We start from the raw sequence: 25,155 nt of genomic DNA, 5'->3' as shown, positions 1-25,155 counted from the left end.
TACCTGCATGTTTGCATAATACCCTAACCCAAAGGCTCAGTTTGGCATTTATCCAACAGCACAGGCCCTGGATTGTTGAAGATGGCCTCAGGAACCAGCACAGGGCCTGGTGTGTTGTACATGGCCACAGCAAGGAGCACAGGGCCTGGTTTGGTGAAGATGGCCTCGGCCAGAAGCACAGGGCCTGGTGTGATGTGAGTGGCCTGAGCAAGAGCCACAGGCCTTGGTGTGGTGTAAGTGGCCTCAGCCAGCAGCCACAAGCCCTGGTGTGGTGTAAGTGGCCTCAGCCAGCAGCCACAGGCCCTGGTGTGGTGTAAGTGGCCTGAGCAAGAGCCACAGGCCCTGGTGTGGTGTAAGTGGCCTGAGCAAGAGCCACAGACCCTGGTGTGGTGTAATTGGCCTCAATAGCAACTAATTCCCTGGTGTGGTGTAGGTGGCCTCAGCCAGCAGCCACAGGCCCTGGTGTGGTGTAAGTGGCCTCAGCCAGCAGCCACAGGCCATGGTGTGGTGTAAGTCGCCTCAGCCAGAAGCCACAGGCACTGGTGTGGTGTAAGTGGCCTCAGCCAGCAGCAAAAGGGCCCTGGTGTGGTGTAAGTGGCCTCAGCCAGCAGCCACAGGCCCTGGTGTGGTGTAGGTGGCCTCAGCCAGCAGCCACAGGCCCTTGTGTGGTGTAATTGGCCTCAATAGCAACTAAGGCCCTGGTGTGGTGTAGGTGGCCTAAGCCAGCAGCCACAGGCCCTGGTGTGGTGTAAGTGGCCTCAGCCAGTGCCACAGGCCCTGGTGTGGTGTAAGTGGCCTCAGCCAGTGCCACAGGCCCTGGTGTGGTGTAAGTGGCCTGAGCAAGAGCCACAGACCCTGGTGTGGTGTAAGTGGCCTCAATAGCAACTAAGGCCCTGGTGTGGTGTAGGTGGCCTCAGCCAGCAGCCACAGGCCCTGGTGTGGTGTAAGTGGCCTAAGCCAGAGCCACAGGCCCTGGTGTGGTGTAAGTGGCCTGAGCAAGAGCCACAGGGCCTGGTTTGGTGAAGATGGCCTCGGCCAGAAGCACAGGGCCTGGTGTGATGTGAGTGGCCTGAGCAAGAGCCACAGGCCCTGGTGTGGTGTAAGTGGCCTCAGCCAGCAGCCACAGGCCCTGGTGTGGTGTAAGTCGTCTCAGCCAGAAGCCACAGGCACTGGTGTGGTGTAAGTGGCCTCAGCCAGCAGCAAAAGGGCCCTGGTGTGGTGTAAGTGGCCTCAGCCAGCAGCCACAGGCCCTGGTGTGGTGTAGATGGCCTCAGCCAGCAGCCACAGGCCCTGGTGTGGTGTAAGTGGCCTCAGCCAGCAGCCACAGGCCCTGGTGTGGTCTAAGTGGCCTCAGCCAGAAGCACAGGGCCTGGTGTGATATGAGTGGCCTGAGCAAGAGCCACAGGCCCTGGTGTGGTGTAAGTGGCCTGAGCAAGAGCCACAGGCCCTGGTGTGGTGTAAGTGTCCTGAGCAAGAGCCACAGGCCCTGGTGTGGTGTAGGTGGCCTCAGCCAGCAGCCACAGGCCCTGGTGTGGTGTAGGTGGCCTCAGCCAGCAGCCACAAGCCCTTGTGTGGTGTAAGTGGCCTCAGCCAGCAGCCACAGGCCCTGGTGTGGTGTAAGTGGCCTCAGCCAGTGCCACAGGCCCTGGTGTGGTGTAAGTGGCCTGAGCAAGAGCCACAGACCATGGTGTGGTGTAATTGGCCTCAATAGCAACTAAGGCCCTGGTGTGGTGTAAGTGGCCTCAGCCAGCAGCCACAGGCCCTGGTGTGGTGTAAGTGGCCTCAGCCAGCAGCCACAGGCCCTGGTGTGGTGTAAGTGGCCTCAGCCAGAGCCACAGGCCCTTATGTGGTGTAAGTGGCCCCAGCCGTTCACTCAGGCCCTGGTGTGGTGTAAGTGGCCTCAGCCAGAGCCACAGGCCCTGGTGTGGTGTAAGTGGCCTGAGCAAGTGCCACAGGCCCTGGTGTGGTGTAAGTGGCCTGAGCAAGTGCCACAGGCCCTGGTGTGGTGTAAGTGGCCTCAATAGCAAATAAGGCCCTGGTGTGGTGTAAGTGGCCTGAGCAAGAACCACAGGGCCTGGTTTGGTGAAGATGGCCTCGGCCAGAAGCGCAGGGCCTGGTGTGATGTGAGTGGCCTGAGCCAGAGCCACAGGCCCTGGTGTGGTGTAAGTGGCCTCAGCCAGAAGCCACAGGCACTGGTGTGGTGTAAGTGGCCTCAGCCAGCAGCAAAAGGGCCCTGGTGTGGTGTAGGTGGCCTCAGCCAGCAGCCACAGGCCCTGGTGTGGTGTAAGTGGCCTCAATAGCAACTAAGGCCCTGGTGTGGTGTAAGTGGCTTCAGCCAGCAGCCACAGGCTCTGGTGTGGTGTAACTGGCCTCAGCCAGCAGCCACAGGCCCTGATGTGGTGTAAGTGGCCCCAGCCGGTCACTCAGGCCCTGGTGTGGTGTAGGTGGCATCAGCCAGCAGCCACAGGCCCTGGTGTGGTGTAAGTCGCCTCAGCCAGAAGCCACAGGCACTGGTGTGGTGTAAGTGGCCTCAGCCAGCAGCAAAAGGGCCCTGGTGTGGTGTAAGTCGCCTCAGCCAGCAGCCACAGGCCCTGGTGTGGTGTAAGTGGCCTCAGCCAGCAGCCACAGGCACTGGTGTGGTGTAAGTCGCCTCAGCCAGAAGCCACAGGCACTGGTGTGGTGTAAGTGGCCTCAGCCAGCAGCCACAGGCCCTGGTGTGGTGTAGGTGGCCTCAGCCAGCCGCCACAGGGCCTGGTGTGGTGTAGGTGGCCTCAGCCAGCAGCCACAGGCCCTGGTGTGGTGTAAGTGGCCTCAGCCAGCAGCCACAGGCCGTGGTGTGGTGTAAGTGGCCTGAGCAAGAGCCACAGGCCCTGGTGTGGTGTAAGTGGCCTGAGCAAGAGCCACAGACCCTGGTGTGGTGTAATTGGCCTCAATAGCAACTAATGCCCTGGTGTGGTGTAGGTGGCCTCAGCCAGCAGCCACAGGCCCTGGTGTGGTGTAAGTGGCCTCAGCCAGCAGCCACAGGCCCTGGTGTGGTGTAAGTCGCCTCAGCCAGAAGCCACAGGCACTGGTGTGGTGTAAGTGGCCTCAGCCAGCAGCAAAAGGGCCCTGGTGTGGTGTAAGTGGCCTCAGCCAGCAGCCACAGGCCCTGGTGTGGTGTAAGTGGCCTCAGCCAGCAGCCACAGGCCCTGGTGTGGTGTAGGTGGCCTAAGCCAGCAGCCACAGGCCCTGGTGTGGTGTAAGTGGCCTCAGCCAGTGCCACAGGCCCAGGTTTGGTGTAAGTGGCCTCAGCCAGTGCCACAGGCCCTGGTGTGGTGTAAGTGGCCTCAGCCAGCAGCCACAGGCCCTGGTGTGGTGTAAGTGGCCTCAGCCAGTGCCACAGGCCCTGGTGTGGTGTAAGTGGCCTGAGCAAGAGCCACAGGCCCTGGTGTGGTGTAAGTGGCCTGAGCAAGAGCCACAGACCCTGGTGTGGTGTAATTGGCCTCAATAGCAACTAATGCCCTGGTGTGGTGTAGGTGGCCTCAGCCAGCAGCCACAGGCCCTGGTGTGGTGTAAGTGGCCTGAGCAAGAGCCACAGGCCCTGGTGTGGTGTAAGTGGCCTGAGCAAGAGCCACAGACCCTGGTGTGGTGTAATTGGCCTCAATAGCAACTAATGCCCTGGTGTGGTGTAGGTGGCCTCAGCCAGCAGCCACAGGCCCTGATGTGGTGTAAGTGGCCCCAGCCGGTCACTCAGGCCCTTGTGTGGTGTAGGTTGCATCAGCTAGCAGCACAAGACATTGGAAAAGAGCCAAAAGCAGTGTCGTTAATGTGCCCTCATTAATGGGCAGCTGCTTTTGGTCTTTTAATACACCCCTTCTCTGGATCAAAAGCGGTTCAATGACATGAAAATCAAAGGCTTACAGCACCAGGTATTCCCAGGCAGTCTCCCATCCAAGTACTAACCAAGCCCAGCCCTGCTTAGCTTCCAAGATCAGACGAGGTCGGGCCTGCTCAGGGTGGTATGGCCGTAAGCTGCTGGCCCCAGCACAATGTCTCAATTTATGGATTCAAGTGATTAGGTGGCAAGTACCTGAAGTTACGAAGACAATCCTATAACCATACCTGCATGTTTGCATAATACCCTAACCCAAAGGCTCAGTTTGGCATTTATCCAACAGCACAGGCCCTGGATTGTTGAAGATGGCCTCACAAACCAGCACAGGGCCTGGTGTGTTGTACATGGCCACAGCAAGCAGCACAGGGCCTGGTTTGGTGAAGATGGCCTCGGCCAGAAGCGCAGGGCCTGGTGTGATGTGAGTGGCCTGAGCAAGAGCCACAGGCCTTGGTGTGGTGTAAGTGGCCTCAGCCAGCAGCCACAGGCCCTGGTGTGGTGTAAGTCGCCTCAGCCAGAAGCCACAGGCACTGGTGTGGTGTAAGTGGCCTCAGCCAGCAGCAAAAGGGCCCTGGTGTGGTGTAAGTGGCCTCAGCCAGCAGCCACAGGCCCTGGTGTGGTGTAGGTGGCCTCAGCCAGCAGCCACAGGCCCTGGTGTGGTGTAAGTGGCCTCAGCCAGCAGCCACAGGCCCTGGTGTGGTGTAAGTGGCCTCAGCCAGCAGCCACAGGCCCTGGTGTGGTGTAAGTGGCCTCAGCCAGTGCCACAGGCCCTGGTGTGGTGTAAGTGGCCTGAGCAAGAGCCACAGACCCTGGTGTGGTGTAATTGGCCTCAGCCAGCAGCCACAGGCCCTGGTGTGGTGTAAGTCGCCTCAGACAGAAGCCACAGGCACTGGTGTGGTGTAAGTGGCCTCAGCCAGCAGCAAAAGGGCCCTGGTGTGGTATAAGTCGCCTCAGCCAGCAGCCACAGGCCCTGGTGTGGTGTAGGTGGCCTCAGCCACCAGCCACAGGCCCTGGTGTGGTGTAAGTGGCCTCAGCCAGCAGCCACAGGCCCTGGTGTGGTGTAAGTGGCCTCAGCCAGCAGCCACAGGCCCTGGTGTGGTGTAAGTGGCCTCAGCCAGTGCCACAGGCCCTGGTGTGGTGTAAGTGGCCTGAGCAAGAGCCACAGGCCCTGGTGTGGTGTAAGTGGCCTGAGCAAGAGCCACAGACCCTGGTGTGGTGTAATTGGCCTCAATAGCAACTAATGCCCTGGTGTGGTGCAGGTGGCCTCAGCCAGCAGCCACAGGCCCTGGTGTGGTGTAAGTGGCCTGAGCAAGAGCCACAGGCCCTGGTGTGGTGTAAGTGGCCTGAGCAAGAGCCACAGACCCTGGTGTGGTGTAATTGGCCTCAATAGCAACTAATGCCCTGGTGTGGTGTAGGTGGCCTCAGCCAGCAGCCACAGGCCCTGGTGTGGTGAAAGTGGCCTCAGCCAGAGCCACAGGCCCTGATGTGGTGTAAGTGGCCCCAGCCGGTCACTCAGGCCCTTGTGTGGTGTAGGTTGCATCAGCTAGCAGCACAAGACATTGGAAAAGAGCCAAAAGCAGTGTCGTTAATGTGCCCTCATTAATGGGCAGCTGCTTTTGGTCTTTTAATACACCCCTTCTCTGGATCAAAAGCGGTTCAATGACATGAAAATGAAAGGCTTACAGCACCAGGTATTCCCAGGCAGTCTCCCATCCAAGTACTAACCAAGCCCAGCCCTGCTTAGCTTCCGAGATCAGACGAGGTCGGGCGTGCTCAGGGTGGTATGGCCGTAAGCTGCTGGCTCCAGCACAATGTCTCAATTTATGGATTCAAGTGATTAGGTGGCAAGTACCTGAAGTTACGAAGACAATGCTATAACCATACCTGCATGTTTGCATAATACCCTAACCCAAAGGCTCAGTTTGGCATTTATCCAACAGCACAGGCCCTGGATTGTTGAAGATGGCCTCAGGAACCAGCACAGGGCCTGGTGTGTTGTACATGGCCACAGCAAGGAGCACAGGGCCTGGTTTGGTGAAGATGGCCTCGGCCAGAAGCGCAGGGCCTGGTGTGATGTGAGTGGCCTGAGCAAGAGCCACAGGCCTTGGTGTGGTGTAAGTGGCCTCAGCCAGCAGCCACAGGCCCTGGTGTGGTGTAAGTCGCCTCAGCCAGAAGCCACAGGCACTGGTGTGGTGTAAGTGGCCTCAGCCAGCAGCCACAGGCCCTGGTGTGGTGTAGGTGGCCTCAGCCAGCCGCCACAGGGCCTGGTGTGGTGTAGGTGGCCTCAGCCAGCAGCCACAGGCCCTGGTGTGGTGTAAGTGGCCTCAGCCAGCAGCCACAGGCCCTGGTGTGGTGTAAGTGGCCTGAGCAAGAGCCACAGGCCCTGGTGTGGTGTAAGTGGCCTGAGCAAGAGCCACAGACCCTGGTGTGGTGTAATTGGCCTCAATAGCAACTAATGCCCTGGTGTGGTGTAGGTGGCCTCAGCCAGCAGCCACAGGCCCTGGTGTGGTGTAAGTGGCCTCAGCCAGCAGCCACAGGCCCTGGTGTGGTGTAAGTGGCCTCAGCCAGCAGCAAAAGGGCCCTGGTGTGGTGTAAGTGGCCTCAGCCAGCAGCCACAGGCCCTGGTGTGGTGTAGGTGGCCTCAGCCAGCAGCCACAGGCCCTTGTGTGGTGTAATTGGCCTCAATAGCAACTAAGGCCCTGGTGTGGTGTAGGTGGCCTAAGCCAGCAGCCACAGGCCCTGGTGTGGTGTAAGTGGCCTCAGCCAGTGCCACAGGCCCTGGTGTGGTGTAAGTGGCCTGAGCAAGAGCCACAGGCCCTGGTGTGGTGTAAGTGGCCTCAGCCAGCAGCCACAGGCCCTGGTGTGGTGTAAGTGGCCTCAGCCAGCAGCCACAGGCCCTGGTGTGGTGTAAGTGGCCTCAGCCAGTGCCACAGGCCCTGGTGTGGTGTAAGTGGCCTGAGCAAGAGCCACAGGCCCTGGTGTGGTGTAAGTGGCCTGAGCAAGAGCCACAGACCCTGGTGTGGTGTAATTGGCCTCAATAGCAACTAATGCCCTGGTGTGGTGTAGGTGGCCTCAGCCAGCAGCCACAGGCCCTGGTGTGGTGTAAGTGGCCTGAGCAAGAGCCACAGACCCTGGTGTGGTGTAATTGGCCTCAATAGCAACTAATGCCCTGGTGTGGTGTAGGTGGCCTCAGCCAGCAGCCACAGGCCCTGATGTGGTGTAAGTGGCCCCAGCCGGTCACTCAGGCCCTTGTGTGGTGTAGGTTGCATCAGCTAGCAGCACAAGACATTGGAAAAGAGCCAAAAGCAGTGTCGTTAATGTGCCCTCATTAATGGGCAGCTGCTTTTGGTCTTTTAATACACCCCTTCTCTGGATCAAAAGCGGTTCAATGACATGAAAATCAAAGGCTTACAGCACCAGGTATTCCCAGGCAGTCTCCCATCCAAGTACTAACCAAGCCCAGCCCTGCTTAGCTTCCGAGATCAGACGAGGTCGGGCGTGCTCAGGGTGGTATGGCCGTAAGCTGCTGGCTCCAGCACAATGTCTCAATTTATGGATTCAAGTGATTAGGTGGCAAGTACCTGAAGTTACGAAGACAATGCTATAACCATACCTGCATGTTTGCATAATACCCTAACCCAAAGGCTCAGTTTGGCATTTATCCAACAGCACAGGCCCTGGATTGTTGAAGATGGCCTCAGGAACCAGCACAGGGCCTGGTGTGTTGTACATGGCCACAGCAAGGAGCACAGGGCCTGGTTTGGTGAAGATGGCCTCGGCCAGAAGCGCAGGGCCTGGTGTGATGTGAGTGGCCTGAGCAAGAGCCACAGGCCTTGGTGTGGTGTAAGTGGCCTCAGCCAGCAGCCACAGGCCCTGGTGTGGTGTAAGTCGCCTCAGCCAGAAGCCACAGGCACTGGTGTGGTGTAAGTGGCCTCAGCCAGCAGCCACAGGCCCTGGTGTGGTGTAGGTGGCCTCAGCCAGCAGCCACAGGCCCTGGTGTTGTGTAGGTGGCCTCAGCCAGCAGCCACAGGCCCTGGTGTGGTGTAAGTGGCCTCAGCCAGCAGCCACAGGCCCTGGTGTGGTGTAAGTGGCCTGAGCAAGAGCCACAGGCCCTGGTGTGGTGTAAGTGGCCTCAGCCAGCAGCCACAGGCCCTGGTGTGGTGTAAGTGGCCTGAGCAAGTGCCACAGGCCCTGGTGTGGTGTAAGTGGCCTGAGCAAGTGCCACAGGCCCTGGTGTGGTGTAAGTGGCCTCAATAGCAAATAAGGCCCTGGTGTGGTGTAAGTGGCCTGAGCAAGAACCACAGGGCCTGGTTTGGTGAAGATGGCCTCGGCCAGAAGCGCAGGGCCTGGTGTGATGTGAGTGGCCTGAGCAAGAGCCACAGGCCCTGGTGTGGTGTAAGTGGCCTCAGCCAGCAGCCACAGGCCCTGGTGTGGTGTAAGTGGCCTCAGCCAGAATCCACAGGCACTGGTGTGGTGTAAGTGGCCTCAGCCAGCAGCAAAAGGGCCCTGGTGTGGTGTAGGTGGCCTCAGCCAGCAGCCACAGGCCCTGGTGTGGTGTAAGTGGCCTCAATAGCAACTAAGGCCCTGGTGTGGTGTAAGTGGCTTCAGCCAGCAGCCACAGGCTCTGGTGTGGTGTAACTGGCCTCAGCCAGCAGCCACAGGCCCTGATGTGGTGTAAGTGGCCCCAGCCGGTCACTCAGGCCCTGGTGTGGTGTAGGTGGCATCAGCCAGCAGCCACAGGCCCTGGTGTGGTGTAAGTCGCCTCAGCCAGAAGCCACAGGCACTGGTGTGGTGTAAGTGGCCTCAGCCAGCAGCAAAAGGGCCCTGGTGTGGTGTAAGTCGCCTCAGCCAGCAGCCACAGGCCCTGGTGTGGTGTAGGTGGCCTCAGCCAGCAGCCACAGGCCCTGGTGTGGTGTAAGTGGCCTCAGCCAGCAGCCACAGGCCCTGGTGTGGTGTAAGTGGCCTCAGCCAGCAGCCACAGGCCCTGGTGTGGTGTAAGTGGCCTCAGCCAGTGCCACAGGCCCTGGTGTGGTGTAAGTGGCCTCAGCCAGCAGCCACAGGCCCTGGTGTGGTGTAAGTCGCCTCAGACAGAAGCCACAGGCACTGGTGTGGTGTAAGTGGCCTCAGCCAGCAGCAAAAGGGCCCTGGTGTGGTGTAAGTCGCCTCAGCCAGCAGCCACAGGCCCTGGTGTGGTGTAGGTGGCCTCAGCCAGCAGCCACAGGCCCTGGTGTGGTGTAAGTGGCCTGAGCAAGAGCCACAGGCCCTGGTGTGGTGTAAGTGGCCTGAGCAAGAGCCACAGACCCTGGTGTGGTGTAATTGGCCTCAATAGCAACTAATGCCCTGGTGTGGTGTAGGTGGCCTCAGCCAGCAGCCACAGGCCCTGGTGTGGTGTAAGTGGCCTGAGCAAGAGCCACATGCCCTGGTGTGGTGTAAGTGGCCTGAGCAAGAGCCACAGACCCTGGTGTGGTGTAATTGGCCTCAATAGCAACTAATGCCCTGGTGTGGTGTAGGTGGCCTCAGCCAGCAGCCACAGGCCCTGGTGTGGTGAAAGTGGCCTCAGCCAGAGCCACAGGCCCTGATGTGGTGTAAGTGGCCCCAGCCGGTCCCTCAGGCCCTTGTGTGGTGTAGGTTGCATCAGCTAGCAGCACAAGACATTGGAAAAGAGCCAAAAGCAATGTCGTTAATGTGCCCTCATTAATGGGCAGCTGCTTTTGGTCTTTTAATACACCCCTTCTCTGGATCAAAAGCGGTTCAATGACATGAAAATCAAAGGCTTACAGCACCAGGTATTACCAGGCAGTCTCCCATCCAAGTACTAACCAAGCCCAGCCCTGCTTAGCTTCCGAGATCAGACGAGGTCGGGCGTGCTCAGGGTGGTATGGCCGTAAGCTGCTGGCTCCAGCACAATGTCTCAATTTATGGATTCAAGTGATTAGGTGGCAAGTACCTGAAGTTACGAAGACAATGCTATAACCATACCTGCATGTTTGCATAATACCCTAACCCAAAGGCTCAGTTTGGCATTTATCCAACAGCACAGGCCCTGGATTGTTGAAGATGGCCTCAGGAACCAGCACAGGGCCTGGTGTGTTGTACATGGCCACAGCAAGGCGCACAGGGCCTGGTTTGGTGAAGATGGCCTCGGCCAGAAGCGCAGGGCCTGGTGTGATGTGAGTGGCCTGAGCAAGAGCCACAGGCCTTGGTGTGGTGTAAGTGGCCTCAGCCAGCAGCCACAGGCCCTGGTGTGGTGTAAGTCGCCTCAGCCAGAAGCCACAGGCACTGGTGTGGTGTAAGTGGCCTCAGCCAGCAGCCACAGGCCCTGGTGTGGTGTAGGTGGCCTCAGCCAGCCGCAACAGGGCCTGGTGTGGTGTAGGTGGCCTCAGCCAGCAGCCACAGGCCCTGGTGTGGTGTAAGTGGCCTCAGCCAGCAGCCACAGGCCCTGGTGTGGTGTAAGTGGCCTGAGCAAGAGCCACAGGCCCTGGTGTGGTGTAAGTGGCCTGAGCAAGAGCCACAGACCCTGGTGTGGTGTAATTGGCCTCAATAGCAACTAATGCCCTGGTGTGGTGTAGGTGGCCTCAGCCAGCAGCCACAGGCCCTGGTGTGGTGTAAGTGGCCTCAGCCAGCAGCCACAGGCCCTGGTGTGGTGTAAGTGGCCTCAGCCAGCAGCCACAGGCCCTGGTGTGGTGTAAGTCGCCTCAGCCAGAAGCCACAGGCACTGGTGTGGTGTAAGTGGCCTCAGCCAGCAGCAAAAGGGCCCTGGTGTGGTGTAAGTGGCCTCAGCCAGCAGCCACAGGCCCTGGTGTGGTGTAGGTGGCCTCAGCCAGCAGCCACAGGCCCTTGTGTGGTGTAATTGGCCTCAATAGCAACTAAGGCCCTGGTGTGGTGTAGGTGGCCTAAGCCAGCAGCCACAGGCCCTGGTGTGGTGTAAGTGGCCTCAGCCAGTGCCACAGGCCCTGGTGTGGTGTAAGTGGCCTGAGCAAGAGCCACAGGCCCTGGTGTGGTGTAAGTGGCCTCAGCCAGCAGCCACAGGCCCTGGTGTGGTGTAAGTGGCCTCAGCCAGCAGCCACAGGCCCTGGTGTGGTGTAAGTGGCCTCAGCCAGTGCCACAGGCCCTGGTGTGGTGTAAGTGGCCTGAGCAAGAGCCACAGGCCCTGGTGTGGTGTAAGTGGCCTGAGCAAGAGCCACAGACCCTGGTGTGGTGTAATTGGCCTCAATAGCAACTAATGCCCTGGTGTGGTGTAGGTGGCCTCAGCCAGCAGCCACAGGCCCTGGTGTGGTGTAAGTGGCCTGAGCAAGAGCCACAGGCCCTGGTGTGGTGTAAGTGGCCTGAGCAAGAGCCACAGACCCTGGTGTGGTGTAATTGGCCTCAATAGCAACTAATGCCCTGGTGTGGTGTAGGTGGCCTCAGCCAGCAGCCACAGGCCCTGATGTGGTGTAAGTGGCCCCAGCCGGTCACTCAGGCCCTTGTGTGGTGTAGGTTGCATCAGCTAGCAGCACAAGACATTGGAAAAGAGCCAAAAGCAGTGTCGTTAATGTGCCCTCATTAATGGGCAGCTGCTTTTGGTCTTTTAATACACCCCTTCTCTGGATCAAAAGCGGTTCAATGACATGAAAATGAAAGGCTTACAGCACCAGGTATTCCCAGGCAGTCTCCCATCCAAGTACTAACCAAGCCCAGCCCTGCTTAGCTTCCGAGATCAGACGAGGTCGGGCGTGCTCAGGGTGGTATGGCCATAAGCTGCTGGCCCCAGCACAATGACTCAATTTATGGATTCAAGTGATTAGGTGGCAAGTACCTGAAGTTACGAAGACAATCCTATAACCATACCTGCATGTTTGCATAATACCCTAACCCAAAGGCTCAGTTTAGCATTTATCCAACAGCACAGGCCCTGGATTGTTGAAGATGGCCTCAGGAACCAGCACAGGGCCTGGTGTGTTGTACATGGCCACAGCTAGCAGCACAGGGCCTGGTTTGGTGAAGATGGCCTCGGCCAGAAGAGCAGGGCCTGGTGTGATGTGAGTGGCCTGAGCAAGAGCCACATACCCTGGTGTGGTGTAATTGGCCTCAATAGCAACTAAGGCCCTGGTGTGGTGTAGGTGGCCTCAGCCAGCAGCCACAGGCCCTGGTGTGGTGTAAGTGGCCTCAATAGCAACTAAGGCCCTGGTGTGGTGTAAGTGGCCTGAGCAAGAGCCACATACCCTGGTGTGGTGTAATTGGCCTCAATAGCAACTAAGGCCCCGGTGTGGTGTAGGTGGCCTCAGCCAGGAGCCACAGGCCCTGGTGTGGTGTAAGTGGCCCCAGCCGGTCACTCAGACCCTGGTGTGGTGTAGGTGGCATCAGCTAGCAGCACAAGACATTGGAAAACAGCCAAAAGCAATGTCGTTAATGTGCCCTCATTAATGGGGAGCTGCTTCTGGTCTTTTAATACACCCCTTCTCTGGATCAAAAGCGGTTCAATGACATGAAAATGAAAGGCTTACAGCACCAGGTATTCCCAGGCAGTCTCCCATCCAAGTACTAACCAAGCCCAGCCCTGCTTAGCTTCCGAGATCAGACGAGGTCAGGCGTGCTCAGGGTGGTATGGCCGTAAGCTGCTGGCCCCAGCACAATGTCTCAATTTATGGATTCAAGTGATTAGGTGGCAAGTACCTGAAGTTACGAAGACAATCCTATAACCATACCTGCATGTTTGCATAATACCCTAACCAAAAGGCTCAGTTTGGCATTTATCCAACAGCACAGGCCCTGGATTGTTGAAGATGGCCTCAAGAACCAGCACAGGACCTGGTGTGTTTTACATGGCCACAGCAAGCAGCACAGGGCCTGGTTTGGTGAAGATGGCCTCAGCAAGCAGCCACAGGCCCTGGTTTGGTGTAAGTGGCCTCAGCTAGCAGCCACAGGCCCTGGTGTGGTGTGAGTGGCCTCTGCCAGCAGCCACAGGCCCTGGTGTGGTCTAAGTGGCCTCAGCCAGTGCCACAGGCCCTGGTGTGGTGTAAGTGGCCTGAGCAAGAGCCACAAGCCCTGGTGTGGTGTAAGTGGCCTCAGCCAGCAGCCACAGGCCCTGGTGTGGTGTAAGTGGCCTGAGCAAGTGCCACAGGCCCTGGTGTGGTGTAAGTGGCCTGAGCAAGTGCCACAGACCCTGGTGTGGTGTAAGTGGCCTCAATAGCAAATAAGGCCCTGGTGTGGTGTAAGTGGCCTGAGCAAGAACCACAGGGCCTGGTTTGGTGAAGATGGCCTCGGCCAGAAGCGCAGGGCCTGGTGTGATGTGAGTGGCCTGAGCAAGAGCCACAGGCCCTGGTGTGGTGTAAGTGGCCTCAGCCAGCAGCCACAGGCCCTGGTGTGGTGTAAGTGGCCTCAGCCAGAAGCCACAGGCACTGGTGTGGTGTAAGTGGCCTCAGCCAGCAGCAAAAGGGCCCTGGTGTGGTGTAGGTGGCCTCAGCCAGCAGCCACAGGCCCTGGTGTGGTGTAAGTGGCCTCAATAGCAACTAAGGCCCTGGTGTGGTGTAGGTGGCCTCAGCCAGCAGCCACAGGCCCTTGTGTGGTGTAATTGGCCTCAATAGCAACTAAGGCCCTGGTGTGGTGTAGGTGGCCTAAGCCAGCAGCCACAGGCCCTGGTGTGGTGTAAGTGGCCTCAGCCAGTGCCACAGGCCCTGGTGTGGTGTAAGTGGCCTCAGCCAGTGCCACAGGCCCTGGTGTGGTGTAAGTGGCCTCAGCCAGTGCCACAGGCCCTGGTGTGGTGTAAGTGGCCTGAGCAAGAGCCACAGACCCTGGTGTGGTGTAATTGGCCTCAATAGCAACTAAGGCCCTGGTGTGGTGTAGGTGGCCTCAGCCAGCAGCCACAGGCCCTGGTGTGGTGTAAGTGGCCTAAGCCAGAGCCACAGGCCCTGGTGTGGTGTAAGTGGCCTGAGCAAGAGCCACAGGGCCTGGTTTGGTGAAGATGGCCTCGGCCAGAGCCACAGGGCCTGGTGTGATGTGAGTGGCCTGAGCAAGAGCCACAGGCCCTGGTGTGGTGTAAGTCGCCTCAGCCAGAAGCCACAGGCACTGGTGTGGTGTAAGTGGCCTCAGCCAGCAGCAAAAGGGCCCTGGTGTGGTGTAAGTGGCCTCAGCCAGCAGCCACAGGCCCTGGTGTGGTGTAGATGGCCTCAGCCAGCAGCCACAGGCCCTGGTGTGGTGTAAGTGGCCTCAGCCAGCAGCCACAGGCCCTGGTGTGGTGTAATTGGCCTGAGCAAGAGCCACAGACCCTGGTGTGGTGTAAGTGGCCTCAGCCAGCAGCCACAGGCCCTGGTGTGGTGTAAGTGGCCTGAGCAAGTGCCACAGGCCCTGGTGTGGTGTAAGTGGCCTGAGCAAGTGCCACAGGCCCTGGTGTGGTGTAAGTGGCCTCAATAGCAAATAAGGCCCTGGTGTGGTGTAAGTGGCCTGAGCAAGAACCACAGGGCCTGGTTTGGTGAAGATGGCCTCGGCCAGAAGCGCAGGGCCTGGTGTGATGTCAGTGGCCTGAGCAAGAGCCACAGGCCCTGGTGTGGTGTAAGTGGCCTCAGCCAGCAGCCACAGGCCCTGGTGTGGTGTAAGTGGCCTCAGCCAGAAACCACAGGCACTGGTGTGGTGTAAGTGGCCTCAGCCAGCAGCAAAAGGGCCCTGGTGTGGTGTAGGTGGCCTCAGCCAGCAGCCACAGGCCCTGGTGTGGTGTAAGTGGCCTCAATAGCAACTAAGGCCCTGGTGTGGTGTAAGTGGCTTCAGCCAGCAGCCACAGGCTCTGGTGTGGTGTAACTGGCCTCAGCCAGCAGCCACAGGCCCTGATGTGGTGTAAGTGGCCCCAGCCGGTCACTCAGGCCCTGGTGTGGTGTAGGTGGCATCAGCCAGCAGCCACAGGCCCTGGTGTGGTGTAAGTCGCCTCAGCCAGAAGCCACAGGCACTGGTGTGGTGTAAGTGGCCTCAGCCAGCAGCAAAAGGGCCCTGGTGTGGTGTAAGTCGCCTCAGCCAGCAGCCACAGGCCCTGGTGTGGTGTAGGTGGCCTCAGCCAGCAGCCACAGGCCCTGGTGTGGTGTAAGTGGTCTCAGCCAGCAGCCACAGGCCCTGGTGTGGTGTAAGTGGCCTCAGCCAGCAGCCACAGGCCCTGGTGTGGTGTAAGTGGCCTCAGCCAGTGCCACAGGCCCTGGTGTGGTGTAAGTGGCCTGAGCAAGAGCCACAGACCCTGGTGTGGTGTAATTGGCCTCAGCCAGCAGCCACAGGCCCTGGTGTGGTGTAAGTCGCCTCAGACAGAAGCCACAGGCACTGGTGTGGTGTAAGTGGCCTCAGCCAGCAGCAAAAGGGCCCTGGTGTGGTGTAAGTCGCCTCAGCCAGCAGCCACAGGCCCTGGTGTGGTGTAGGTGGCCTCAGCCAGCAGCCACAGGCCCTGGTGTGGTGTAAGTGGCCTGAGCAAGAGCCACAGGCCCTGGTGTGGTGTAAGTGGCCTGAGCAAGAGCCACAGACCCTGGTGTGGTGTAATTGGCCTCAATAGCAACTAATGCCCTGGTGTGGTGTAGGTGGCCTCAGCCAGCAGCCACAGGCCCTGGTGTGGTGTAAGTGGCCTGAGCAAGAGCCACAGGCCCTGGTGTGGTGTAAGTGGCCTGAGCAAGAGCCACAGACCCTGGTGTGGTGTAATTGGCCTCAATAGCAACTAATGCCCTGGTGTGGTGTAGGTTGCCTCAGCCAGCAGCCACAGGCCCTGGTGTGGTGAAAGTGGCCTCAGCCAGAGCCACAGGCCCTGATGTGGTGTAAGTGGCCCCAGCCGGTCCCTCAGGCCCTTGTGTGGTGTAGGTTGCATCAGCTAGCAGCACAAGACATTGGAAAAGAGCCAAAAGCAATGTCGTTAATGTGCCCTCATTAATGGGCAGCTGCTTTTGGTCTTTTAATACACCCCTTCTCTGGATCAAAAGCGGTTCAATGACATGAAAATGAAAGGCTTACAGCACCAGGTATTCCCAGGCAGTCTCCCATCCAAGTACTAACCAAGCCCAGCCCTGCTTAGCTTCCGAGATCAGACGAGGTCGGGCGTGCTCAGGGTGGTATGGCCGTAAGCTGCTGGCGCCAGCACAATGTCTCAATTTATGGATTCAAGTGATTAGGTGGCAAGTACCTGAAGTTACGAAGACAATGCTATAACCATACCTGCATGTTTGCATAATACCCTAACCCAAAGGCTCAGTTTGGCATTTATCCAACAGCACAGGCCCTGGATTGTTGAAGATGGCCTCAGGAACCAGCACAGGGCCTGGTGTGTTGTACATGGCCACAGCAAGGAGCACAGGGCCTGGTTTGGTGAAGATGGCCTCGGCCAGAAGCGCAGGGCCTGGTGTGATGTGAGTGGCCTGAGCAAGAGCCACAGGCCTTGGTGTGGTGTAAGTGGCCTCAGCCAGCAGCCACAGGCCCTGGTGTGGTGTAAGTCGCCTCAGCCAGAAGCCACAGGCACTGGTGTGGTGTAAGTGGCCTCAGCCAGCAGCCACAGGCCCTGGTGTGGTGTAGGTGGCCTCAGCCAGCCGCCACAGGGCCTGGTGTGGTGTAGGTGGCCTCAGCCAGCAGCCACAGGCCCTGGTGTGGTGTAAGTGGCCTCAGCCAGCAGCCACAGGCCCTGGTGTGGTGTAAGTGGCCTGAGCAAGAGCCACAGGCCCTGGTGTGGTGTAAGTGGCCTGAGCAAGAGCCACAGACCCTGGTGTGGTGTAATTGGCCTCAATAGCAACTAATGCCCTGGTGTGGTGTAGGTGGCCTCAGCCAGCAGCCACAGGCCCTGGTGTGGTGTAAGTGGCCTCAGCCAGCAGCCACAGGCCCTGGTGTGGTGTAAGTCGCCTCAGCCAGAAGCCACAGGCACTGGTGTGGTGTAAGTGGCCTCAGCCAGCAGCAAAAGGGCCCTGGTGTGGTGTAAGTGGCCTCAGCCAGCAGCCACAGGCCCTGGTGTGGTGTAGGTGGCCTCAGCCAGCAGCCACAGGCCCTTGTGTGGTGTAATTGGCCTCAATAGCAACTAAGGCCCTCGTGTGGTGTAGGTGGCCTAAGCCAGCAGCCACAGGCCCTGGTGTGGTGTAAGTGGCCTGAGCAAGAGCCACAGGCCCTGGTCTGGTGTAAGTGGCCTCAGCCAGCAGCCACAGGCCCTGGTGTGGTGTAAGTGGCCTCAGCCAGCAGCCACAGGCCCTGGTGTGGTGTAAGTGGCCTCAGCCAGTGCCACAGGCCCTGGTGTGGTGTAAGTGGCCTGAGCAAGAGCCACAGGCCCTGGTGTGGTGTAAGTGGCCTCAGCCAGCAGCCACAGGCCCTGGTGTGGTGTAAGTGGCCTCAGCCAGCAGCCACAGGCCCTGGTGTGGTGTAAGTGGCCTCAGCCAGTGCCACAGGCCCTGGTGTGGTGTAAGTGGCCTGAGCAAGAGCCACAGGCCCTGGTGTGGTGTAAGTGGCCTGAGCAAGAGCCACAGACCCTGGTGTGGTGTAATTGGCCTCAATAGCAACTAATGCCCTGGTGTGGTGTAGGTGGCCTCAGCCAGCAGCCACAGGCCCTGATGTGGTGTAAGTGGCCCCAGCCGGTCACTCAGGCCCTTGTGTGGTGTAGGTTGCATCAGCTAGCAGCACAAGACATTGGAAAAGAGCCAAAAGCAGTGTCGTTAATGTGCCCTCATTAATGGGCAGCTGCTTTTGGTCTTTTAATACACCCCTTCTCTGGATCAAAAGCGGTTCAATGACATGAAAATCAAAGGCTTACAGCACCAGGTATTCCCAGGCAGTCTCCCATCCAAGTACTAACCAAGCCCAGCCCTGCTTAGCTTCCGAGATCAGACGAGGTCGGGCGTGCTCAGGGTGGTATGGCCGTAAGCTGCTGGCTCCAGCACAATGTCTCAATTTATGGATTCAAGTGATTAGGTGGCAAGTACCTGAAGTTACGAAGACAATGCTATAACCATACCTGCATGTTTGCATAATACCCTAACCCAAAGGCTCAGTTTGGCATTTATCCAACAGCACAGGCCCTGGATTGTTGAAGATGGCCTCAGGAACCAGCACAGGGCCTGGTGTGTTGTACATGGCCACAGTAAGGAGCACAGGGCCTGGTTTGGTGAAGATGGCCTCGGCCAGAAGCGCAGGGCCTGGTGTGATGTGAGTGGCCTGAGCAAGAGCCACAGGCCTTGGTGTGGTGTAAGTGGCCTCAGCCAGCAGCCACAGGCCCTGGTGTGGTGTAAGTCGCCTCAGCCAGAAGCCACAGGCACTGGTGTGGTGTAAGTGGCCTCAGCCAGCAGCCACAGGCCCTGGTGTGGTGTAGGTGGCCTCAGCCAGCAGCCACAGGCCCTGGTGTGGTGTAGGTGGCCTCAGCCAGCAGCCACAGGCCCTGGTGTGGTGTAAGTGGCCTCAGCCAGCAGCCACAGGCCCTGGTGTGGTGTAAGTGGCCTGAGCAAGAGCCACAGGCCCTGGTGTGGTGTAAGTGGCCTCAGCCAGCAGCCACAGGCCCTGGTGTGGTGTAAGTGGCCTGAGCAAGTGCCACAGGCCCTGGTGTGGTGTAAGTGGCCTGAGCAAGTGCCACAGGCCCTGGTGTGGTGTAAGTGGCCTCAATAGCAAATAAGGCCCTGGTGTGGTGTAAGTGGCCTGAGCAAGAACCACAGGGCCTGGTTTGGTGAAGATGGCCTCGGCCAGAAGCGCAGTGCCTGGTGTGATGTGAGTGGCCTGAGCAAGAGCCACAGGCCCTGGTGTGGTGTAAGTGGCCTCAGCCAGCAGCCACAGGCCCTGGTGTGGTGTAAGTGGCCTCAGCCAGAAGCCACAGGCACTGGTGTGGTGTAAGTGGCCTCAGCCAGCAGCAAAAGGGCCCTGGTGTGGTGTAGGTGGCCTCAGCCAGCAGCCACAGGCCCTGGTGTGGTGTAAGTGGCCTCAATAGCAACTAAGGCCCTGGTGTGGTGTAAGTGGCTTCAGCCAGCAGCCACAGGCTCTGGTGTGGTGTAACTGGCCTCAGCCAGCAGCCACAGGCCCTGATGTGGTGTAAGTGGCCCCAGCCGGTCACTCAGGCCCTGGTGTGGTGTAGGTGGCATCAGCCAGCAGCCACAGGCCCTGGTGTGGTGTAAGTCGCCTCAGCCGGAAGCCACAGGCACTGGTGTGGTGTAAGTGGCCTCAGCCAGCAGCAAAAGGGCCCTGGTGTGGTGTAAGTCGCCTCAGCCAGCAGCCACAGGCCCTGGTGTGGTGTAGGTGGCCTCAGCCAGCAGCCACAGGCCCTGGTGTGGTGTAAGTGGCCTCAGCCAGCAGCCACAGGCCCTGGTGTGGTGTAAGTGGCCTCAGCCAGCAGCCACAGGCCCTGGTGTGGTGTAAGTGGCCTCAGCCAGTGCCACAGGCCCTGGTGTGGTGTAAGTGGCCTGAGCAAGAGCAACTAATGCCCTGGTGTGGTGTAGGTGGCCTCAGCCAGCAGCCACAGGCCCTGGTGTGGTGTAAGTGGCCTGAGCAAGAGCCACAGGCCCTGGTGTGGTGTAAGTGGCCTGAGCAAGAGCCACAGACCCTGGTGTGGTGTAATTGGCCTCAATAGCAACTAATGCCCTGGTGTGGTGTAGGTGGCCTCAGCCAGCAGCCACAGGCCCTGGTGTGGTGAAAGTGGCCTCAGCCAGAGCCACAGGCCCTGATGTGGTGTAAGTGGCCCCAGCCGGTCCCTCAGGCCCTTGTGTGGTGTAGGTTGCATCAGCTAGCAGCACAAGACATTGGAAAAGAGCCAAAAGCAATGTCGTTAATGTGCCCTCATTAATGGGCAGCTGCTTTTGGTCTTTTAATACACCCCTTCTCTGGATCAAAAGCGGTTCAATGACATGAAAATCAAAGGCTTACAGCACCAGGTATTCCCAGGCAGTCTCCCATCCAAGTACTAACCAAGCCCAGCCCTGCTTAGCTTCCGAGATCAGACGAGGTCGGGCGTGCTCAGGGTGGTATGGCCGTAAGCTGCTGGCTCCAGCACAATGTCTCAATTTATGGATTCAAGTGATTAGGTGGCAAGTACCTGAAGTTACGAAGACAATGCTATAACCATACCTGCATGTTTGCATAATACCCTAACCCAAAGGCTCAGTTTGGCATTTATCCAACAGCACAGGCCCTGGATTGTTGAAGATGGCCTCAGGAACCAGCACAGGGCCTGGTGTGTTGTACATGGCCACAGCAAGGAGCACAGGGCCTGGTTTGGTGAAGATGGCCTCGGCCAGAAGCGCAGGGCCTGGTGTGATGTGAGTGGCCTGAGCAAGAGCCACAGGCCTTGGTGTGGTGTAAGTGGCCTCAGCCAGCAGCCACAGGCCCTGGTGTGGTGTAAGTCGCCTCAGCCAGAAGCCACAGGCACTGGTGTGGTGTAAGTGGCCTCAGCCAGCAGCCACAGGCCCTGGTGTGGTGTAGGTGGCCTCAGCCAGCCGCCACAGGGCCTGGTGTGGTGTAGGTGGCCTCAGCCAGCAGCCACAGGCCCTGGTGTGGTGTAAGTGGCCTCAGCCAGCAGCCACAGGCCCTGGTGTGGTGTAAGTGGCCTGAGCAAGAGCCACAGGCCCTGGTGTGGTGTAAGTGGCCTGAGCAAGAGCCACAGACCCTGGTGTGGTGTAATTGGCCTCAATAGCAACTAATGCCCTGGTGTGGTGTAGGTGGCCTCAGCCAGCAGCCACAGGCCCTGGTGTGGTGTAAGTGGCCTCAGCCAGCAGCCACAGGCCCTGGTGTGGTGTAAGTGGCCTCAGCCAGCAGCAAAAGGGCCCTGGTGTGGTGTAAGTGGCCTCAGCCAGCAGCCACAGGCCCTGGTGTGGTGTAGGTGGCCTCAGCCAGCAGCCACAGGCCCTTGTGTGGTGTAATTGGCCTCAATAGCAACTAAGGCCCTGGTGTGGTGTAGGTGGCCTAAGCCAGCAGCCACAGGCCCTGGTGTGGTGTAAGTGGCCTCAGCCAGTGCCACAGGCCCTGGTGTGGTGTAAGTGGCCTGAGCAAGAGCCACAGGCCCTGGTGTGGTGTAAGTGGCCTCAGCCAGCAGCCACAGGCCCTGGTGTGGTGTAAGTGGCCTCAGCCAGCAGCCACAGGCCCTGGTGTGGTGTAAGTGGCCTCAGCCAGTGCCACAGGCCCTGGTGTGGTGTAAGTGGCCTGAGCAAGAGCCACAGGCCCTGGTGTGGTGTAAGTGGCCTGAGCAAGAGCCACAGACCCTGGTGTGGTGTAATTGGCCTCAATAGCAACTAATGCCCTGGTGTGGTGTAGGTGGCCTCAGCCAGCAGCCACAGGCCCTGGTGTGGTGTAAGTGGCCTGAGCAAGAGCCACAGACCCTGGTGTGGTGTAATTGGCCTCAATAGCAACTAATGCCCTGGTGTGGTGTAGGTGGCCTCAGCCAGCAGCCACAGGCCCTGATGTGGTGTAAGTGGCCCCAGCCGGTCACTCAGGCCCTTGTGTGGTGTAGGTTGCATCAGCTAGCAGCACAAGACATTGGAAAAGAGCCAAAAGCAGTGTCGTTAATGTGCCCTCATTAATGGGCAGCTGCTTTTGGTCTTTTAATTCACCCCTTCTCTGGATCAAAAGCGGTTCAATGACATGAAAATCAAAGGCTTACAGCACCAGGTATTCCCAGGCAGTCTCCCATCCAAGTACTAACCAAGCCCAGCCCTGCTTAGCTTCCGAGATCAGACGAGGTCGGGCGTGCTCAGGGTGGTATGGCCGTAAGCTGCTGGCTCCAGCACAATGTCTCAATTTATGGATTCAAGTGATTAGGTGGCAAGTACCTGAAGTTACGAAGACAATGCTATAACCATACCTGCATGTTTGCATAATACCCTAACCCAAAGGCTCAGTTTGGCATTTATCCAACAGCACAGGCCCTGGATTGTTGAAGATGGCCTCAGGAACCAGCACAGGGCCTGGTGTGTTGTACATGGCCACAGCAAGGAGCACAGGGCCTGGTTTGGTGAAGATGGCCTCGGCCAGAAGCGCAGGGCCTGGTGTGATGTGAGTGGCCTGAGCAAGAGCCACAGGCCTTGGTGTGGTGTAAGTGGCCTCAGCCAGCAGCCACAGGCCCTGGTGTGGTGTAAGTCGCCTCAGCCAGAAGCCACAGGCACTGGTGTGGTGTAAGTGGCCTCAGCCAGCAGCCACAGGCCCTGGTGTGGTGTAGGTGGCCTCAGCCAGCAGCCACAGGCCCTGGTGTTGTGTAGGTGGCCTCAGCCAGCAGCCACAGGCCCTGGTGTGGTGTAAGTGGCCTCAGCCAGCAGCCACAGGCCCTGGTGTGGTGTAAGTGGCCTGAGCAAGAGCCACAGGCCCTGGTGTGGTGTAAGTGGCCTCAGCCAGCAGCCACAGGCCCTGGTGTGGTGTAAGTGGCCTGAGCAAGTGCCACAGGCCCTGGTGTGGTGTAAGTGGCCTGAGCAAGTGCCACAGGCCCTGGTGTGGTGTAAGTGGCCTCAATAGCAAATAAGGCCCTGGTGTGGTGTAAGTGGCCTGAGCAAGAACCACAGGGCCTGGTTTGGTGAAGATGGCCTCGGCCAGAAGCGCAGGGCCTGGTGTGATGTGAGTGGCCTGAGCAAGAGCCACAGGCCCTGGTGTGGTGTAAGTGGCCTCAGCCAGCAGCCACAGGCCCTGGTGTGGTGTAAGTGGCCTCAGCCAGAATCCACAGGCACTGGTGTGGTGTAAGTGGCCTCAGCCAGCAGCAAAAGGGCCCTGGTGTGGTGTAGGTGGCCTCAGCCAGCAGCCACAGGCCCTGGTGTGGTGTAAGTGGCCTCAATAGCAACTAAGGCCCTGGTGTGGTGTAAGTGGCTTCAGCCAGCAGCCACAGGCTCTGGTGTGGTGTAACTGGCCTCAGCCAGCAGCCACAGGCCCTGATGTGGTGTAAGTGGCCCCAGCCGGTCACTCAGGCCCTGGTGTGGTGTAGGTGGCATCAGCCAGCAGCCACAGGCCCTGGTGTGGTGTAAGTCGCCTCAGCCAGAAGCCACAGGCACTGGTGTGGTGTAAGTGGCCTCAGCCAGCAGCAAAAGGGCCCTGGTGTGGTGTAAGTCGCCTCAGCCAGCAGCCACAGGCCCTGGTGTGGTGTAGGTGGCCTCAGCCAGCAGCCACAGGCCCTGGTGTGGTGTAAGTGGCCTCAGCCAGCAGCCACAGGCCCTGGTGTGGTGTAAGTGGCCTCAGCCAGCAGCCACAGGCCCTGGTGTGGTGTAAGTGGCCTCAGCCAGTGCCACAGGCCCTGGTGTGGTGTAAGTGGCCTCAGCCAGCAGCCACAGGCCCTGGTGTGGTGTAAGTCGCCTCAGACAGAAGCCACAGGCACTGGTGTGGTGTAAGTGGCCTCAGCCAGCAGCAAAAGGGCCCTGGTGTGGTGTAAGTCGCCTCAGCCAGCAGCCACAGGCCCTGGTGTGGTGTAGGTGGCCTCAGCCAGCAGCCACAGGCCCTGGTGTGGTGTAAGTGGCCTGAGCAAGAGCCACAGGCCCTGGTGTGGTGTAAGTGGCCTGAGCAAGAGCCACAGACCCTGGTGTGGTGTAATTGGCCTCAATAGCAACTAATGCCCTGGTGTGGTGTAGGTGGCCTCAGCCAGCAGCCACAGGCCCTGGTGTGGTGTAAGTGGCCTGAGCAAGAGCCACATGCCCTGGTGTGGTGTAAGTGGCCTGAGCAAGAGCCACAGACCCTGGTGTGGTGTAATTGGCCTCAATAGCAACTAATGCCCTGGTGTGGTGTAGGTGGCCTCAGCCAGCAGCCACAGGCCCTGGTGTGGTGAAAGTGGCCTCAGCCAGAGCCACAGGCCCTGATGTGGTGTAAGTGGCCCCAGCCGGTCCCTCAGGCCCTTGTGTGGTGTAGGTTGCATCAGCTAGCAGCACAAGACATTGGAAAAGAGCCAAAAGCAATGTCGTTAATGTGCCCTCATTAATGGGCAGCTGCTTTTGGTCTTTTAATACACCCCTTCTCTGGATCAAAAGCGGTTCAATGACATGAAAATCAAAGGCTTACAGCACCAGGTATTACCAGGCAGTCTCCCATCCAAGTACTAACCAAGCCCAGCCCTGCTTAGCTTCCGAGATCAGACGAGGTCGGGCGTGCTCAGGGTGGTATGGCCGTAAGCTGCTGGCTCCAGCACAATGTCTCAATTTATGGATTCAAGTGATTAGGTGGCAAGTACCTGAAGTTACGAAGACAATGCTATAACCATACCTGCATGTTTGCATAATACCCTAACCCAAAGGCTCAGTTTGGCATTTATCCAACAGCACAGGCCCTGGATTGTTGAAGATGGCCTCAGGAACCAGCACAGGGCCTGGTGTGTTGTACATGGCCACAGCAAGGCGCACAGGGCCTGGTTTGGTGAAGATGGCCTCGGCCAGAAGCGCAGGGCCTGGTGTGATGTGAGTGGCCTGAGCAAGAGCCACAGGCCTTGGTGTGGTGTAAGTGGCCTCAGCCAGCAGCCACAGGCCCTGGTGTGGTGTAAGTCGCCTCAGCCAGAAGCCACAGGCACTGGTGTGGTGTAAGTGGCCTCAGCCAGCAGCCACAGGCCCTGGTGTGGTGTAGGTGGCCTCAGCCAGCCGCAACAGGGCCTGGTGTGGTGTAGGTGGCCTCAGCCAGCAGCCACAGGCCCTGGTGTGGTGTAAGTGGCCTCAGCCAGCAGCCACAGGCCCTGGTGTGGTGTAAGTGGCCTGAGCAAGAGCCACAGGCCCTGGTGTGGTGTAAGTGGCCTGAGCAAGAGCCACAGACCCTGGTGTGGTGTAATTGGCCTCAATAGCAACTAATGCCCTGGTGTGGTGTAGGTGGCCTCAGCCAGCAGCCACAGGCCCTGGTGTGGTGTAAGTGGCCTCAGCCAGCAGCCACAGGCCCTGGTGTGGTGTAAGTGGCCTCAGCCAGCAGCCACAGGCCCTGGTGTGGTGTAAGTCGCCTCAGCCAGAAGCCACAGGCACTGGTGTGGTGTAAGTGGCCTCAGCCAGCAGCAAAAGGGCCCTGGTGTGGTGTAAGTGGCCTCAGCCAGCAGCCACAGGCCCTGGTGTGGTGTAGGTGGCCTCAGCCAGCAGCCACAGGCCCTTGTGTGGTGTAATTGGCCTCAATAGCAACTAAGGCCCTGGTGTGGTGTAGGTGGCCTAAGCCAGCAGCCACAGGCCCTGGTGTGGTGTAAGTGGCCTCAGCCAGTGCCACAGGCCCTGGTGTGGTGTAAGTGGCCTGAGCAAGAGCCACAGGCCCTGGTGTGGTGTAAGTGGCCTCAGCCAGCAGCCACAGGCCCTGGTGTGGTGTAAGTGGCCTCAGCCAGCAGCCACAGGCCCTGGTGTGGTGTAAGTGGCCTCAGCCAGTGCCACAGGCCCTGGTGTGGTGTAAGTGGCCTGAGCAAGAGCCACAGGCCCTGGTGT

General features: G+C 59.0%; 8 non-coding genes and 3 pseudogenes across 8 annotated transcripts; all 11 read right to left on the bottom strand.

Annotated features, from left to right (window-relative positions):
• Positions 1-3,893: 3,893 nt before the first annotated feature.
• Positions 3,894-4,012, bottom strand: LOC146580883 (5S ribosomal RNA; annotated as a pseudogene).
• A 1,535-nt stretch (positions 4,013-5,547) lies between these two features.
• Positions 5,548-5,666, bottom strand: LOC146580882 (5S ribosomal RNA). Its single transcript, XR_014891757.1, has one exon. It is a non-coding gene; the product is annotated as a 5S ribosomal RNA (ribosomal RNA).
• Positions 5,667-7,276: 1,610 nt separating this feature from the next.
• Positions 7,277-7,395, bottom strand: LOC146580881 (5S ribosomal RNA). Its single transcript, XR_014891755.1, has one exon. It is a non-coding gene; the product is annotated as a 5S ribosomal RNA (ribosomal RNA).
• A 2,247-nt stretch (positions 7,396-9,642) lies between these two features.
• On the bottom strand, positions 9,643-9,761 carry LOC146580880 (5S ribosomal RNA; annotated as a pseudogene).
• Positions 9,762-11,490: 1,729 nt separating this feature from the next.
• On the bottom strand, positions 11,491-11,609 carry LOC146580879 (5S ribosomal RNA). The gene has a single exon (XR_014891915.1). It is a non-coding gene; the product is annotated as a 5S ribosomal RNA (ribosomal RNA).
• A 738-nt stretch (positions 11,610-12,347) lies between these two features.
• On the bottom strand, positions 12,348-12,466 carry LOC146580878 (5S ribosomal RNA). Its single transcript, XR_014891982.1, has one exon. It is a non-coding gene; the product is annotated as a 5S ribosomal RNA (ribosomal RNA).
• A 3,347-nt stretch (positions 12,467-15,813) lies between these two features.
• Positions 15,814-15,932, bottom strand: LOC146580877 (5S ribosomal RNA). Its single transcript, XR_014891754.1, has one exon. It is a non-coding gene; the product is annotated as a 5S ribosomal RNA (ribosomal RNA).
• A 1,652-nt stretch (positions 15,933-17,584) lies between these two features.
• Positions 17,585-17,703, bottom strand: LOC146580876 (5S ribosomal RNA). The gene has a single exon (XR_014891753.1). It is a non-coding gene; the product is annotated as a 5S ribosomal RNA (ribosomal RNA).
• A 1,971-nt stretch (positions 17,704-19,674) lies between these two features.
• Positions 19,675-19,793, bottom strand: LOC146580875 (5S ribosomal RNA). Its single transcript, XR_014891752.1, has one exon. It is a non-coding gene; the product is annotated as a 5S ribosomal RNA (ribosomal RNA).
• Positions 19,794-21,403: 1,610 nt separating this feature from the next.
• LOC146580874 (5S ribosomal RNA) lies at positions 21,404-21,522 on the bottom strand. Its single transcript, XR_014891751.1, has one exon. It is a non-coding gene; the product is annotated as a 5S ribosomal RNA (ribosomal RNA).
• A 2,247-nt stretch (positions 21,523-23,769) lies between these two features.
• Positions 23,770-23,888, bottom strand: LOC146580873 (5S ribosomal RNA; annotated as a pseudogene).
• Between the last annotated feature and the right edge of the window lie 1,267 nt (positions 23,889-25,155).

Source organism: Mchenga conophoros, linkage group LG3, assembly GCF_057382185.1.
Source record: "Mchenga conophoros isolate Kocher_MC1m ecotype Shallow Benthic linkage group LG3, M_conophoros_male_GT1.1, whole genome shotgun sequence".
Taxonomy (NCBI): domain Eukaryota; kingdom Metazoa; phylum Chordata; class Actinopteri; order Cichliformes; family Cichlidae; genus Mchenga; species Mchenga conophoros.
Note: the sequence above shows the minus strand (reverse complement) of the source record. Positions and strands in the feature narration are given on the sequence as shown.